This window comes from Macaca fascicularis, chromosome 11, assembly GCF_037993035.2.
Source record: "Macaca fascicularis isolate 582-1 chromosome 11, T2T-MFA8v1.1".
NCBI lineage: Eukaryota > Metazoa > Chordata > Mammalia > Primates > Cercopithecidae > Macaca > Macaca fascicularis.
The window spans coordinates 42,752,471-42,765,288 of NC_088385.1; positions in this window are offsets into that span (position 1 = coordinate 42,752,471).

Sequence of the window (12,818 nt, forward strand, 5' to 3'; positions counted from 1 at the left end):
GCTATGGTGAAAAAGGAAATATCCTCAGATGAAATCTGGAAAGAAGCTTTCTGAGAAACTGCTTAGTGTTCTGTGAATTCATCTCACAGAGTTACATCTGTGTTTCGTAGATCTCTTTGCTAGCCTTATTTCTGTGGAATCTGAGAACAGATATTTTGGATCCCTTTGAACGCTATAGGGCCAAAGGAAATATCCTCCGATAACAAAGAGAAAGAAGCTTTCTGAGAAACTTCTTTGTGTTCTCTGAAATCATCTCACATAGTTACACCTTTCGTCTCAAGAAGCCTTTCGCTAAGACAGTTCTTGTGGAACTGGCAAAGTGATATTTGGAAGCCCATAGAGGGCTATGGTGAAAAAGGAAATATCCTCAGATGAAATCTGGAAAGAGGCTTTCTGAGAAACTGCTTAGTGTTCTGTGAATTCATCTCACAGAGTTACATCTGTGTTTCGTAGATCTCTTTGCTAGCCTTATTTCTGTGGAATCTGAGAACAGATATTTCGGATCCCTTTGAAGACTATAGGGCCAAAGGAAATATCCTCCGATAACAAAGACAAAGAAGCTTTCTGAGAAACTTCTTTGTGTTCTGTGAAATCATCTCACAGAGTTACAGCTTTTGTCACAAGAAGCCTTTCGCTAAGACAGTTCTTGTGGAACTGGCAAAGTGATATTTGGAAGCCCATAGAGGGCTATGGGGAAAAAGGAAATATCCTCAGATGAAATCTGGAAAGAAGCTTTCTGAGAAACTGCTTAGTGTTCTGTGAATTCATCTCACAGAGTTACATCTGTGTTTCGTAGATCTCTTTGCTAGCCTTATTTCTGTGGAATCTGAGAACAGATATTTCGGATCCCTTTGAAGACTATAGGGCCAAAGGAAATATCCTCCGATAACAAAGAGAAAGAAGCTTTCTGAGAAACTTCTTTGTGTTCTGTGAAATCATCTCACAGAGTTACAGCTTTCCCCTCAAGAAGCCTTTCGCTAAGACAGTTATTGTGGAATTGGCAAAGTGATATTTGCAAGCCCATAGAGGGCTATGGGGAAAAAGGAAATATCCTCTGATGAAATCTGGAAAGAAGCTTTCTGAGAAACTGCTTAGTGTTCTGTGAATTCATCTCACAGAGTTACATCTGTGTTTCGTAGAACTCTTTGCTAGCCTTATTTCTGTGGAATCTGAGAACAGATATTTCGGATCCCTTTGAAGACTATAGGGCCAACGGAAATATCCTCCGATAACAAAGAGAAAGAAGCTTTCTGAGAAACTTCTTTGTGTTCTGTGAAATCATCTCACAGAGTTACAGCTTTCCCCTCAAGAAGCCTTTCGCTAAGACAGTTATTGTGGAATTGGCAAAGTGATATTTGGAAGCCCATAGAGGGCTATGGGGAAAAAGGAAATATCCTCTGATGAAATCTGGAAAGAAGCTTTCTGAGAAACTGCTTAGTGTTCTGTGAATTCATCTCACAGAGTTACATCTGTGTTTCGTAGAACTCTTTGCTAGCCTTATTTCTGTGGAATCTGAGAACAGATATTTCGGATCCCTTTGAAGACTATAGGGCCAACGGAAATATCCTCCGATAACAAAGAGAAAGAAGCTTTCTGAGAAACTTGTTTCTGTTCTGTGAAATCATCTCACAGAGTTACACCTTTCCCCTCAAGAAGCCATTCGCTAAGACAGTTCTTGTGGAATTGGCAAGGTGATATTTGGAAGCCCATAGAGGGCTATGGTGAAAAAGGAAATATCCTCAGATGAAATCTGGAAAGAAGCTTTCTGAGAAACTGCTTAGTGTTCTGTGAATTCATCTCACAGAGTTTCATCTGTGTTTCGTAGATCTCTTTGCTAGCCTTATTTCTGTGGAATCTGAGAACAGATATTTCGGATCCCTTTGAAGACTACAGGGCCAAAGGAAATATCCTCCGATAACAAAGAGAAAGAAGCTTTCTGAGAAACTTCTTTGTGTTCTGTGAAATCATCTCACAGAGTTACAGCTTTCCCCTCAAGAAGCCTTTCGCTAAGACAGTTCTTGTGGAATTGGAAAAGTGATATTTGGAAGCCCATAGAGGGCAATGGTGAAAAAGGAAATATCCTCAGATTAAATCTGGAAAGAAGCTTTCTGAGAAACTCCTCTGTGATGTGTGATTTCCACTCACAGAGTTAAGTCTGTGTTTCGTAGATCTCTTTGCTAGCCTTATTTCTGTGGAATCTGAGAACAGATATTTCGGATCCCTTTGAAGACTATAGGGCCAAAGGAAATATCCTCTGATAACAAAGAGAAAGAAGCTTTCTGAGAAACTTCTTTGTGTTCTGTGAAATCATCTCACAGAGTTACAGCTTTCCCCTCAAGAAGCCTTTCGCTAAGACAGTTCTTGTGGAATTGGCAAAGTGATATTTGGAAGCCCATAGAGGGCTATGGTGAAAAAGGAAATATCCTCAGATGAAATCTGGAAAGAAGCGTTCTGAGAAACTGCTTAGTGTTCTGTGAATTCATCTCACAGAGGTACATCTGTGTTTCGTAGATCTCTTTGCTAGCCTTCTTTCTGTGGAATCTGAGAACAGATATTTCGGATCCCTTTGAAGACTATAGGGCGAAAGGAAATATCCTTCGATAACAAAGAGAAAGAAGCTCTCTGAGAAACTTCTTTGTGTTCTGTGAAATCATCTCACAGAGTTACAGCTTTCCCCTCAAGAAGCCTTTCGCTAAGACAGTTCTTTTGGAATTGGCAAAGTGATATTTGGAAGCCCATAGAGGGCTATGGTGAAAAAGGAAATATCCTCAGATGAAATCTGGAAAGAAGCTTTCTGAGAAACTGCTTAGTGTTCTGTGAATTCATCTCACAGAGTTACATCTGTGTTTCGTAGATCTCTTTGCTAGCCTTAATTCTGTGGAATCTGAGAACAGATATTTCGGATCCCCTTGTAGACTATAGGGCCAAAGGAAATATCCTCCGATAACAAAGAGAAAGAAGCGTTCTGAGAAACTTCTTTGTGTTCTGTGAAATCATCTCACAGAGTTACAGCTTTCCCCTCAAGAAGCCTTTCGCTAAGACAGTTCTTGTGGAATTGGCAAGGTGATATTTGGAAGCCCATAGAGGGCTATGGTGAAAAAGGAAATATCCTCAGATGAAATCTGGAAAGAAGCTTTCTGAGAAACTGCTTAGTGTTCTGTGAATTCATCTCACAGAGTTACATCTGTGTTTCGTAGATCTCTTTGCTACCCTTATTTCTGTGGAATCTGAGACCAGATATTTCGGATCCCTTTGAAGACTATAAGGCCAAGGAAATATCCTCCGATAACAAAGAGAAAGAAGCTTTCTGAGAAACTTCTTTGTGTTCTGTGAAATCATCTCACAGAGTTACAGCCTTCCCCTCAAGAAGCCTTTCGCTAAGACAGTTCTTGTGGAACTGGCAAAGTGATATTTGAAGCCCATAGAGGGCTATGGTGAAAAAGGAAATATCCTCAGATGAAATCTGGAAAGAAGATTTCTGAGAAACTGCTTAGTTTTCTGTCAATTCATCTCACAGAGTTACATCTGTATTTCGTGGATCTCTTTGCTAGCCTTATTTCTGTGGAATCTGAGAACAGATATTTCGGATCCCTTTGAAGACTATAGGGCCAAAGGAAATATCCTCCGATAACAAAGACAAAGAAGCTTTCTGAGAAACTTCTTTGTGTTCTGTGAAATCATCTCACAGAGTTACAGCTTCCCCCTCAAGAAGCCTTTCACTAAGACAGTTCTTGTGGAATTGGAAAAGCGATATTTTGAAGCCCATACAGGGGTATGGTGAAAAAGGAAATATCCTCAGATGAAATCTGGAAAGAAGCTTTCTGAGAAACTCCTCTGTGATGTGTGATTTCCAGTCACAGAGTTACATCTGTGTTTCGTAGATCTCTTTGCTAGCCTTATTTCTGTGGAATCTGAGAAGAGATATTTCGGATCCCTTTGAAGACTATAGGGCCAAAGGAAATATCCTCCGATAACAAAGAGAAAGAAGCTTTCTGCGAAACTTCTTTGTGTTCTGTGAAATCATCTCACAGAGTTACAGCTTTCCCCTCAAGAAGCCTTTCGCTAAGACAGTTCTTGTGGAATTGGCAAAGAGATATTTGGAAGCCCATAGAGGGCTGGGGGGAAAAAGAAAATATCCTCAGATGAAATCTGGAAAGAAGCTTTCTGAGAAACTGCTTAGTGTTCTGTGAATTCATCTCAGAGAGTTACATCTGTGTTTCGTAGATATCTTTGCTAGCCTTATTTCTGTGGAATCTGAGAACAGATATTTCGGATCCCTTTGAAGACTATAGGGCCAAAGGAAATATCCTCCGATAACAAAGACAAAGAAGCTTTCTGAGAAACTTCTTTGTGTTCTATGAAATCATCTCACAGAGTTACAGCTTTCCCCTCAAGAAGCCTTTCGCTAAGACAGTTCTAGTGGAATTGGAAAAGTGATATTTGGAAGCCCTTAGAGGGCTATGGTGAAAAAGGAAATATCCTCAGATGAAATCTGGAAAGAAGCTTTCTGAGAAACTCCTCTGTGATGTGTGATTTCCACTCACAGAGTTAAGTCTGAGTTTCGTAGATCTCTTTGCTAGCCTTATTTCTGTGGAATCTGAGAACAGATATTTCGGATCCCTTTGAAGACTATAGGGCCAAAAGATATATCCTCCGATAACAAAGAGAAAGAAGCTTTCTGAGACACTCCTTTGTGTTCTGTGAAATCATCTCACAGAGTTACACCTTTCGTCTCAAGAAGCCTTTCGCTAAGACAGTTCTTGTGGAATTGGCAAAGTGATATTTGGAAGCCCATAGAGGGCTATGGTGAAAAAGGAAATATCCTCAGATGAAATCTGGAAAGAAGCTTTCTGAGAAACTGCTTAGTGTGCTGTGAATTCATCTCACAGAGTTACATCTGTGTTTCGTAGATCTCTTTGCTACCCTTATTTCTGTGGAATCTGAGAACAGATATTTCGGATCCCTTTGAAGACTATAAGGCCAAGGAAATATCCTCCGATAACAAAGAGAAAGAAGCTTTCTGAGAAACTTCTTTGTGTTCTGTGAAATCATCTCACAGAGTTACAGCCTTCCCCTCAAGAAGCCTTTCGCTACGACAGTTCTTGTGGAACTGGCAAAGTGATATTTGAAGCCCATAGAGGGCTATGGTGAAAAAGGAAATATCCTCAGATGAAATCTGGAAAGAAGATTTCTGAGAAACTGCTTAGTTTTCTGTCAATTCATCTCACAGAGTTACATCTGTATTTCGTGGATCTCTTTGCTAGCCTTATTTCTGTGGAATCTGAGAACAGATATTTCGGATTCCTTTGAAGACTATAGGGCCAAAGGATATATCCTCCGATAACAAAGAGAAAGAAGCTTTCTGAGAAACTTCTTTGTGTTCTGTGAAATCATCTCACAGAGTTACAGCTTTCCCCTCAAGAAGCCTTTCGCTAAGACAGTTCTTGTGGAATTGGCAAAGTGATATTTGGAAGCCCATAGAGGGCTATGGTGAAAAAGGAAATATCCTCAGATGAAATCTGGAAAGAAGCTTTCTGAGAAACTGCTTAGTGTTCTGTGATTTCATCTCACAGAGTTACATCTGTGTTTCGTAGATCTCTTTGCTAGCCTTATTTCTGTGGAATCTGAGAACAGATGTTTCGGATCCCTTTGAATACTATAGGGCCAAAGGAAATATCCTCCGATAACAAAGAGAAAGAAGCTTTTCTGAGAAACTTCTTTGTGTTCTGTGAAATCATCCCAGAGAGTTACAGCTTTCCCCTCAAGAAGCCTTTCGCTAAGACAGTTCTTTTGGAATTGGCAAAGTGATATTTAGAAGCCCATAGAGGGCTATGGTGAAAAAGGAAATATCCTCAGATGAAATCTGGAAAGAAGCTTTCTGAGAAACTGCTTAGTGTTCTGTGAATTCATCTCACAGAATTACATCTGTGTTTCTTAGATCTCTTTGCTAGCCTTATTTCTGTGGAATCTGAGAACAGATATTTCGGATCCCTTTGAAGACTATAGGGCCAAAGGAAATATCCTCCGATAACAAAGAGAAAGAGGCTTTCTGAGAAACTTCTTTGTGTTCTGTGAAATCATCTCACAGAGTTACAGCTTTCGTCTCAGGAAGCCTTTCGCTAAGACAGTTCTTGTGGAATTGGCAAAGTGATATTTGGAAGCCCATAGAGAGCTATGGGGAAAAAGGAAATATCCTCAGATGAAATCTGGAAAGAAACTTTCTGAGAAACTGCTTAGTGTTCTGTGAATTCATCTCACAGAGTTACATCTGTGTTTCGTAGATCTCTTTGCTAGCCTTATTTCTGTGGAATCTGAGAACAGATATTTCGGATCCCTTTGAAGACTACAGGGCCAAAGGAAATATCCTCCGATAACAAAGAGAAAGAGGCTTTCTGAGAAACTTCTTTGTGTTCTGTGAAATCATCTCACAGAGTTACAGCTTTCCCCTCAAGAAGCCTTTCGCTAAGACAGTTCTTGTGGAATTGGCAAAGTGATATTTGGAAGCCCATAGAGGGCTATGGTGAAAAAGGAAATATCCTCAGATGAAATCTGGAAAGAAGCTTTCTGAGAAACTGCTTAGTGTTCTGTGAATTCATCTCACAGAGTTACATGTGTGTTTCGTAGATCTCTTTGCTAGCCTTATTTCTTTGGAATCTGAGAACAGATATTTCGGATCCCTTTGAAGACTATAGGACCAAAGGAAATATCCTCCGATAACAAAGAAAAAGAAGCTTTCTGAGACACTCCTTTGTGTTCTGTGAAATCATCTCACCGAGTTACAGCTTTCCCCTCAAGAAGCCTTTCGCTAAGACAGTTCTTGTGGAATTGGAAAAGTGATATTTGGAAGCCCATAGAGGGCTATGGTGAAAAAGGAAATATCCTCAGATGAAATCTGGAAAGAAGGTTTCTGAGAAACTGCTTAGTGTTCTGTGAATTCATCTCACAGAGTTACATCTGTGTTTCGTAGATCTCTTTGCTAGCCTTATTTCTGTGGAATCTGAGAAGAGATATTTCGGATCCCTTTGAACGCTATAGGGCCAAAGGAAGTATCCTCCGATAACAAAGAGAAAGAAGCTTTCTGAGAAACTTCTTTGTGTTCTGTGAAATCATCTCACATAGTTACACCTTTCGTCTCAAGAAGCCTTTCGCTAAGACAGTTCTTGTGGAACTGGCAAAGTGATATTTGGAAGCCCATAGAGGGCTATGGGGAAAAAGGAAATATCCTCAGATGAAATCTGGAAAGAAGCTTTCTGAGAAACTGCTTAGTGTTCTGTGAATTCATCTCACAGAGTTACATCTCTATTTCGTGGATCTCTTTGCTAGCCTTCTTTCTGTGGAATCTGAGAACAGATATTTCGGATCCCATTGAAGACAATAGGTCCAAAGGAAATATCCTCCGATAACAAAGAGAAAGAAGCTTTCTGAGAAACTTCTTTGTGTTCTGTGAAATCATCTCACAGAGTTACAGCTTTCCCCTCCAGAAGCCTTTCGCTAAGACAGTTCTTGTGGAATTGGCAAAGTGATATTTGGAAGCCCATAGAGGGCTATGGTGAAAAAGGAAATATCCTCAGATGAAATCTGGAAAGAAGCTTTCTGAGAAACTGCTTAGTGTTCTGTGAATTCATCTCACAGAGTTACATCTGTGTTTCGTAGATCTCTTTGCTAGCCTTATTTCTGTGGAATCTGAGAACAGATATTTCGGATCCCTTTGAAGACTATAGGGCCAAGGAAATATCCTCCGATAACAAAGAGAAAGAAGCTTTCTGAGAAACTTCTTTGTGTTCTGTGAAATCATCTCACAGAGTTACAGCTTTCCCCTCAAGAAGCCTTTCGCTAAGACAGTTCTTGTGGAATTGGCAAAGTGATATTTGGAAGCCCATAGAGGGCTATGGTGAAAAAGGAAATATCCTCAGATGAAATCTGGAAAGAAGCTTTCTGAGAAACTTCTTAGTGTTCTGTGAATTCATCTCACAGAGTTACATCTGTGTTTCGTAGATCTCTTTGCTAGCCTTATTTCTGTGGAATCTGAGAACAGATATTTCGAATCCCTTTGAAGACTATAGGGCCAAAGGAAATATCCTCCGATAACAAAGAGAAAGAAGCTTTCTGAGAACCTTCGTTGTGTTCTGTGAAATCATCTCACAGAGTTACACCTTTCGTCTCAAGAAGTCGTTCGCTAAGACAGTTCTTGTGGAACTGGCAAAGTGATATTTGGAAACCCATAGAGGGCTATGGTGAAAAAGGAAATATCCTCAGATGAAATCTGGAAAGAAGCTTTCTGAGAAACTGCTTAGTGTTCTGTGAATTCATCTCCCAGAGTTACATCTGTGTTTCGTAGATCTCTTTGCTAGCCTTATTTCTGTGGAATCTGAGAACAGATATTTCGGATCCCTTTGAAGACTATAGGGCCAAAGGAAATATCCTCCGATAACAAAGAGAAAGAAGCTTTCTGAGAAATTTCTTTGTGTTCTGTGAAATCATCTCACAGAGTTACAGCTTTCCCCTCAAGAAGCCTTTCGCTAAGACAGTTCTTGTGGAATTGGAAAAGCGATATTTGGAAGCCCATACAGGGGTATGGTGAAAAAGGAAATATCCTCAGATGAAATCTGGAAAGAAGCTTTCTGAGAAACTCCTCTGTGATGTGTGATTTCCAGTCACAGAGTTACATCTGTGTTTCGTAGATCTCTTTGCTAGCTTTATTTCTGTGGAATCTGAGAACAGATATTTCGGATCCCTTTGAAGACTATAGGGCCAAAGGAAATATCCTCAGATAACAAAGAGATAGAAGCTTTCTGAGAAACTTCTTTGTGTTCTGTGAAATCATCTCACAGAGTTACAGCTTTCCCCCGAAGAAGCCTTTCGCTAAGACAGTTCTTGTGGAATTGGCAAAGTGATATTTGGAAGCCCATAGAGGGCTATTTTGAAAAAGGAAATATCCTCAGATGAAATCTGGAAAGAAGCTTTCTGAGAAACTGCTTAGTGTTCTGTGAATTCATCTCACAGAGTTACATCTGTGTTTCGTAGATCTCTTTGCTAGCCTTATTTCTGTGGAATCTGAGAACAGATATTTCGGATCCCTTTGAAGACTATAGGGCCAAAGGAAATATCCTCCGATAACAAAGAGAAAGAAGCTTTCTGAGAAACTTCTTTGTGTTCTGTGAAATCACCTCACAGAGTTACAGCGTTCCCCTCAAGAAGCCTTTCGCTAAGACAGTTCTTGTGGAATTGGCAAAGTGATATTTGGAAGCCCATAGAGGGCTATGGTAAAATAGCAAATATCCTCACATGAAATCTGGAAAGAAGCTTTCTGAGAAACTGCTTCGTGATATGTGACTTCCACTCACAGAGTTTCATTTGTATTTCGTGGATCTCTTTGCTAGCCTTATTTCTGTGGAATCTGAGAACAGATATTTCGGATTCCTTTGAAGACTATAGGGCCAAAGGAAATATCCTCCGACAACAAAGAGAAAGAAGCTTTCTGAGAAACTTCTTTGTGTTCTGTGAAATCATCTCACAGAGTTACAGCTTTCCCCCGAGGAAGCCTTCGCTAAGACAGTTCTTGTGGAATTGGCAAAGTGATATTTGGAAGCCAATAGAGGGCTATGGTGAAAAAGGAAATATCCTCAGATGAAATCTGGAAAGAAGCTTTCTGAGAAACTGCTTAGTGTTCTGTGAATTCATCTCACAGAGTTACATCTGTGTTTCGTAGATCTCTTTGCTAGCCTTATTTCTGTGGAATCTGAGAACAGATATTTCGGATCCCTTTGAAGACCATAGGGCCAAAGGAAATATCCTCCGATAACAAAGAGAAAGAAGCTTTCTGAGAAACTTCTTTGTGTTCTGTGAAATCATCTCACAGAGTTACAGCGTTCCCCTCAAGAAGCCTTTCGCTAAGACAGTTCTTGTGGAATTGGTAAAGTGATATTTGGAAGCCCATAGAGGGCTATGGTGAAAAAGGAAATATCCTCAGATGAAATCTGGAAAGAAGCTTTCTGAAAAACTGCTTAGTGTTCTGTGAATTCATCTCACAGAGTTACATCTGTGTTTGGTAGATCTCTTTGCTAGCCTTATTTCTGTGGAATCTGAGAACAGATATTTCGGATCCCTTTGAAGACTATAGGGCCAAAGGAAATATCCTCCGATAACAAAGAGAAAGAAGCTTTCTGAGAAACTTCTTTGTGTTCTGTGAAATCATCTCACAGAGTTACAGCTTCCCCCTCAAGAAGCCTTTCGCTAAGACAGCTCTTGTGGAATTGGCAAAGTGATATTTGGAAGCCCATAGAGGGCTATGGTGAAAAAGGAAATATCCTCAGATGAAATCTGGAAAGAAGCTTTCTGAGAAACTGCTTAGTGTTCTGTGAATTCATCTCACAGAGGTACGTCTGTGTTTCGTAGATCTCTTAGCTAGCCTTATTTCTGTGGATTCTGAGAACAGATATTTCGGATCCCTTTGAAGACCATAGGGCCAAAGGAAATATCCTCCGATAACATAGAGAAAGAAGCTTTCTGAGAAACTTCTTTGTGTTCTGTGAAATCATCTCACAGAGTTACAGCTTTCCCCTCAAGAAGCCTTTCGCTAAGACAGTTCTTGTGGAATTGGCAAAGTGATATTTGGAAGCCAGTAGAGGGCTATTTTGAAATAGAAAATATCCTCACATGAAATCTGGAAAGAAGCTTTCTGAGAAACTGCTCTGTGATGTGTGACTTCCACTCACAGAGTTACATGTGTATTTCGTGGATCTGTTTGCCAGCCTTATTTCTGTGGAATCTGAGAACAGATATTTCGGATCCCTTTGAAGAATAGGGCCAAAGGAAATATCTTCCGATAACAAAGAGAAAGAAGCTTTCTGAGGAACTTCTTTGTGTTCTGTGAAATCATCTCACAGAGTTACAGCTTTCCCCTCAAGAAGCCTTTCGCTAAGACAGTTCTTTTCGAATTGGCAAAGTGATATTTGGAAGCCCATAGAGGGCTATGGTGAAAAAGGAAATATCCTCAAATGAAATCTGGAAAGAAGCTTTCTGAGAAACTGCTTAGTGTTCTGTGAATTCATCTCACAGAGTTACATCTGTGTTTCGTAGATCTCTTTGCTAGCCTTATTTCTGTGGAATCTGAGAACAGATATTTCGGATCCCTTTGAAGACTATAGGGCCAAAGGAAATATCCTCCGACAATAAAGAGAAAGAAGCTTTCTGAGAAACTTCTTTGTGTTCTGTGAAATCATCTCACAGAGTTACAGCTTTCCCCCGAAGAAGCCTTTCGCTAAGACAGTTCTTGTGGAATTGGCAAAGTGATATTTGGAAGCCAGTAGAGGGCTAAGGGGAAATAGCAAATATCCTCACATGAAATCTGGAAAGAAGCTTTCTGAGAAACTGCTCTGTTATGTGTGACTTCCCCTCACAGAGTTACATCTGTATTTCGTGGATCTGTTTGCCAGCCTTATTTCTGTGGAATCTGAGAACAGATATTTCGGATCCCTTTGAAGACTATAGGGCCGAAGGAAATATCTTCCGATAACAAAGAGAAAGAAGCTTTCTGAGAAACTTCTTTGTGTTCTGTGAAATCATCTCACAGAGTTACAGCTTTCCCCTGAAGAAGCCTTTCGCTAAGACAGTTCTTTGGGAATTGGCAAAGTGATATTTGGAAGCCCATAGAGGGCTATGGTGAAAAAGGGAATATCCTCAGATGAAATCTGGAAAGAAGCTTTCTGAGAAACTGCTTAGTGTTCTGTGAATTCATCTCACATAGTTACATCTGTGTTTCGTAGATCTCTTTGCTAGCCTTATTTCTGTGGAATCTGAGAACAGATATTTCGGATCCCTTTGAAGACTATAGGGCCAAATGAAATATCCTCCGATAACATAGAGAAAGAAGCTTTCTGAGAAACTTCTTTGTGTTCTGTGAAATCACCTCACAGAGTTACAGCGTTCCCCTCAAGAAGCCTTTCGATAAGACAGTTCTTGTGGAATTGGCAAAGTGATATTTGGAAGCCCATAGAGGGCTATGGTAAAATAGCAAATATCCTCACATGAAATCTGGAAAGAAGCTTTCTGAGAAACTGCTTTGTGATATGTGACTTCCACTCACAGAGTTTCATTTGTATTTCGTGGATCTCTTTGCTAGCCTTATTTCTGTGGAATCTGAGAACAGATATTTCGGATCCCTTTGAAGACTATAGGGCCAAAGGAAATATCCTCCGATAACAAAGAGAAAGAAGCTTTCTGAGAAACTTCTTTGTGTTCTGTGAAATCATCTCACAGAGTTACAGCTTTCCCCTCAAGAAGCCTTTCGCTGAGACAGTTCTTGTGGAATTGGCAAAGTGATATTTGGAAGCCCCTAGAGGTCTATGGTGAAAAAGGAAATACCCTCAGATGAAATCTGGAAAGAAGCTTTCTGAGAAACTGCTTAGTGTTCTGTGAATTCATCTCACAGAGGTACATCTGTGTTTCGTAGATCTCTTAGCTCGCCTTATTTCTGTGGATTCTGAGAACAGATATTTCGGTTCCCTTTGAAGACTATAGGGCCACAGGAAATATCCTCCGATAACATAGAGAAAGAAGCTTTCTGAGAAACTTCTTTGTGTTCTGTGAAAACATCTCACAGAGTTACAGCTTTCCCCTCAAGAAGCCTTTCGCTAAGACAGTTCTTGTGGAATTGGCAAAGTGATATTTGGAAACCAGTAGAGGGCTATGGTGAAATAGAAATATCCTCACATGAAATCTGGAAAGAAGCTTTCTGAGAAACTGCTCTGTGATGTGTGACTTCCACTCAGAGAGTTACATCTGTATTTCGTGGATCTGTTTGCCAGCCTTATTTCTGT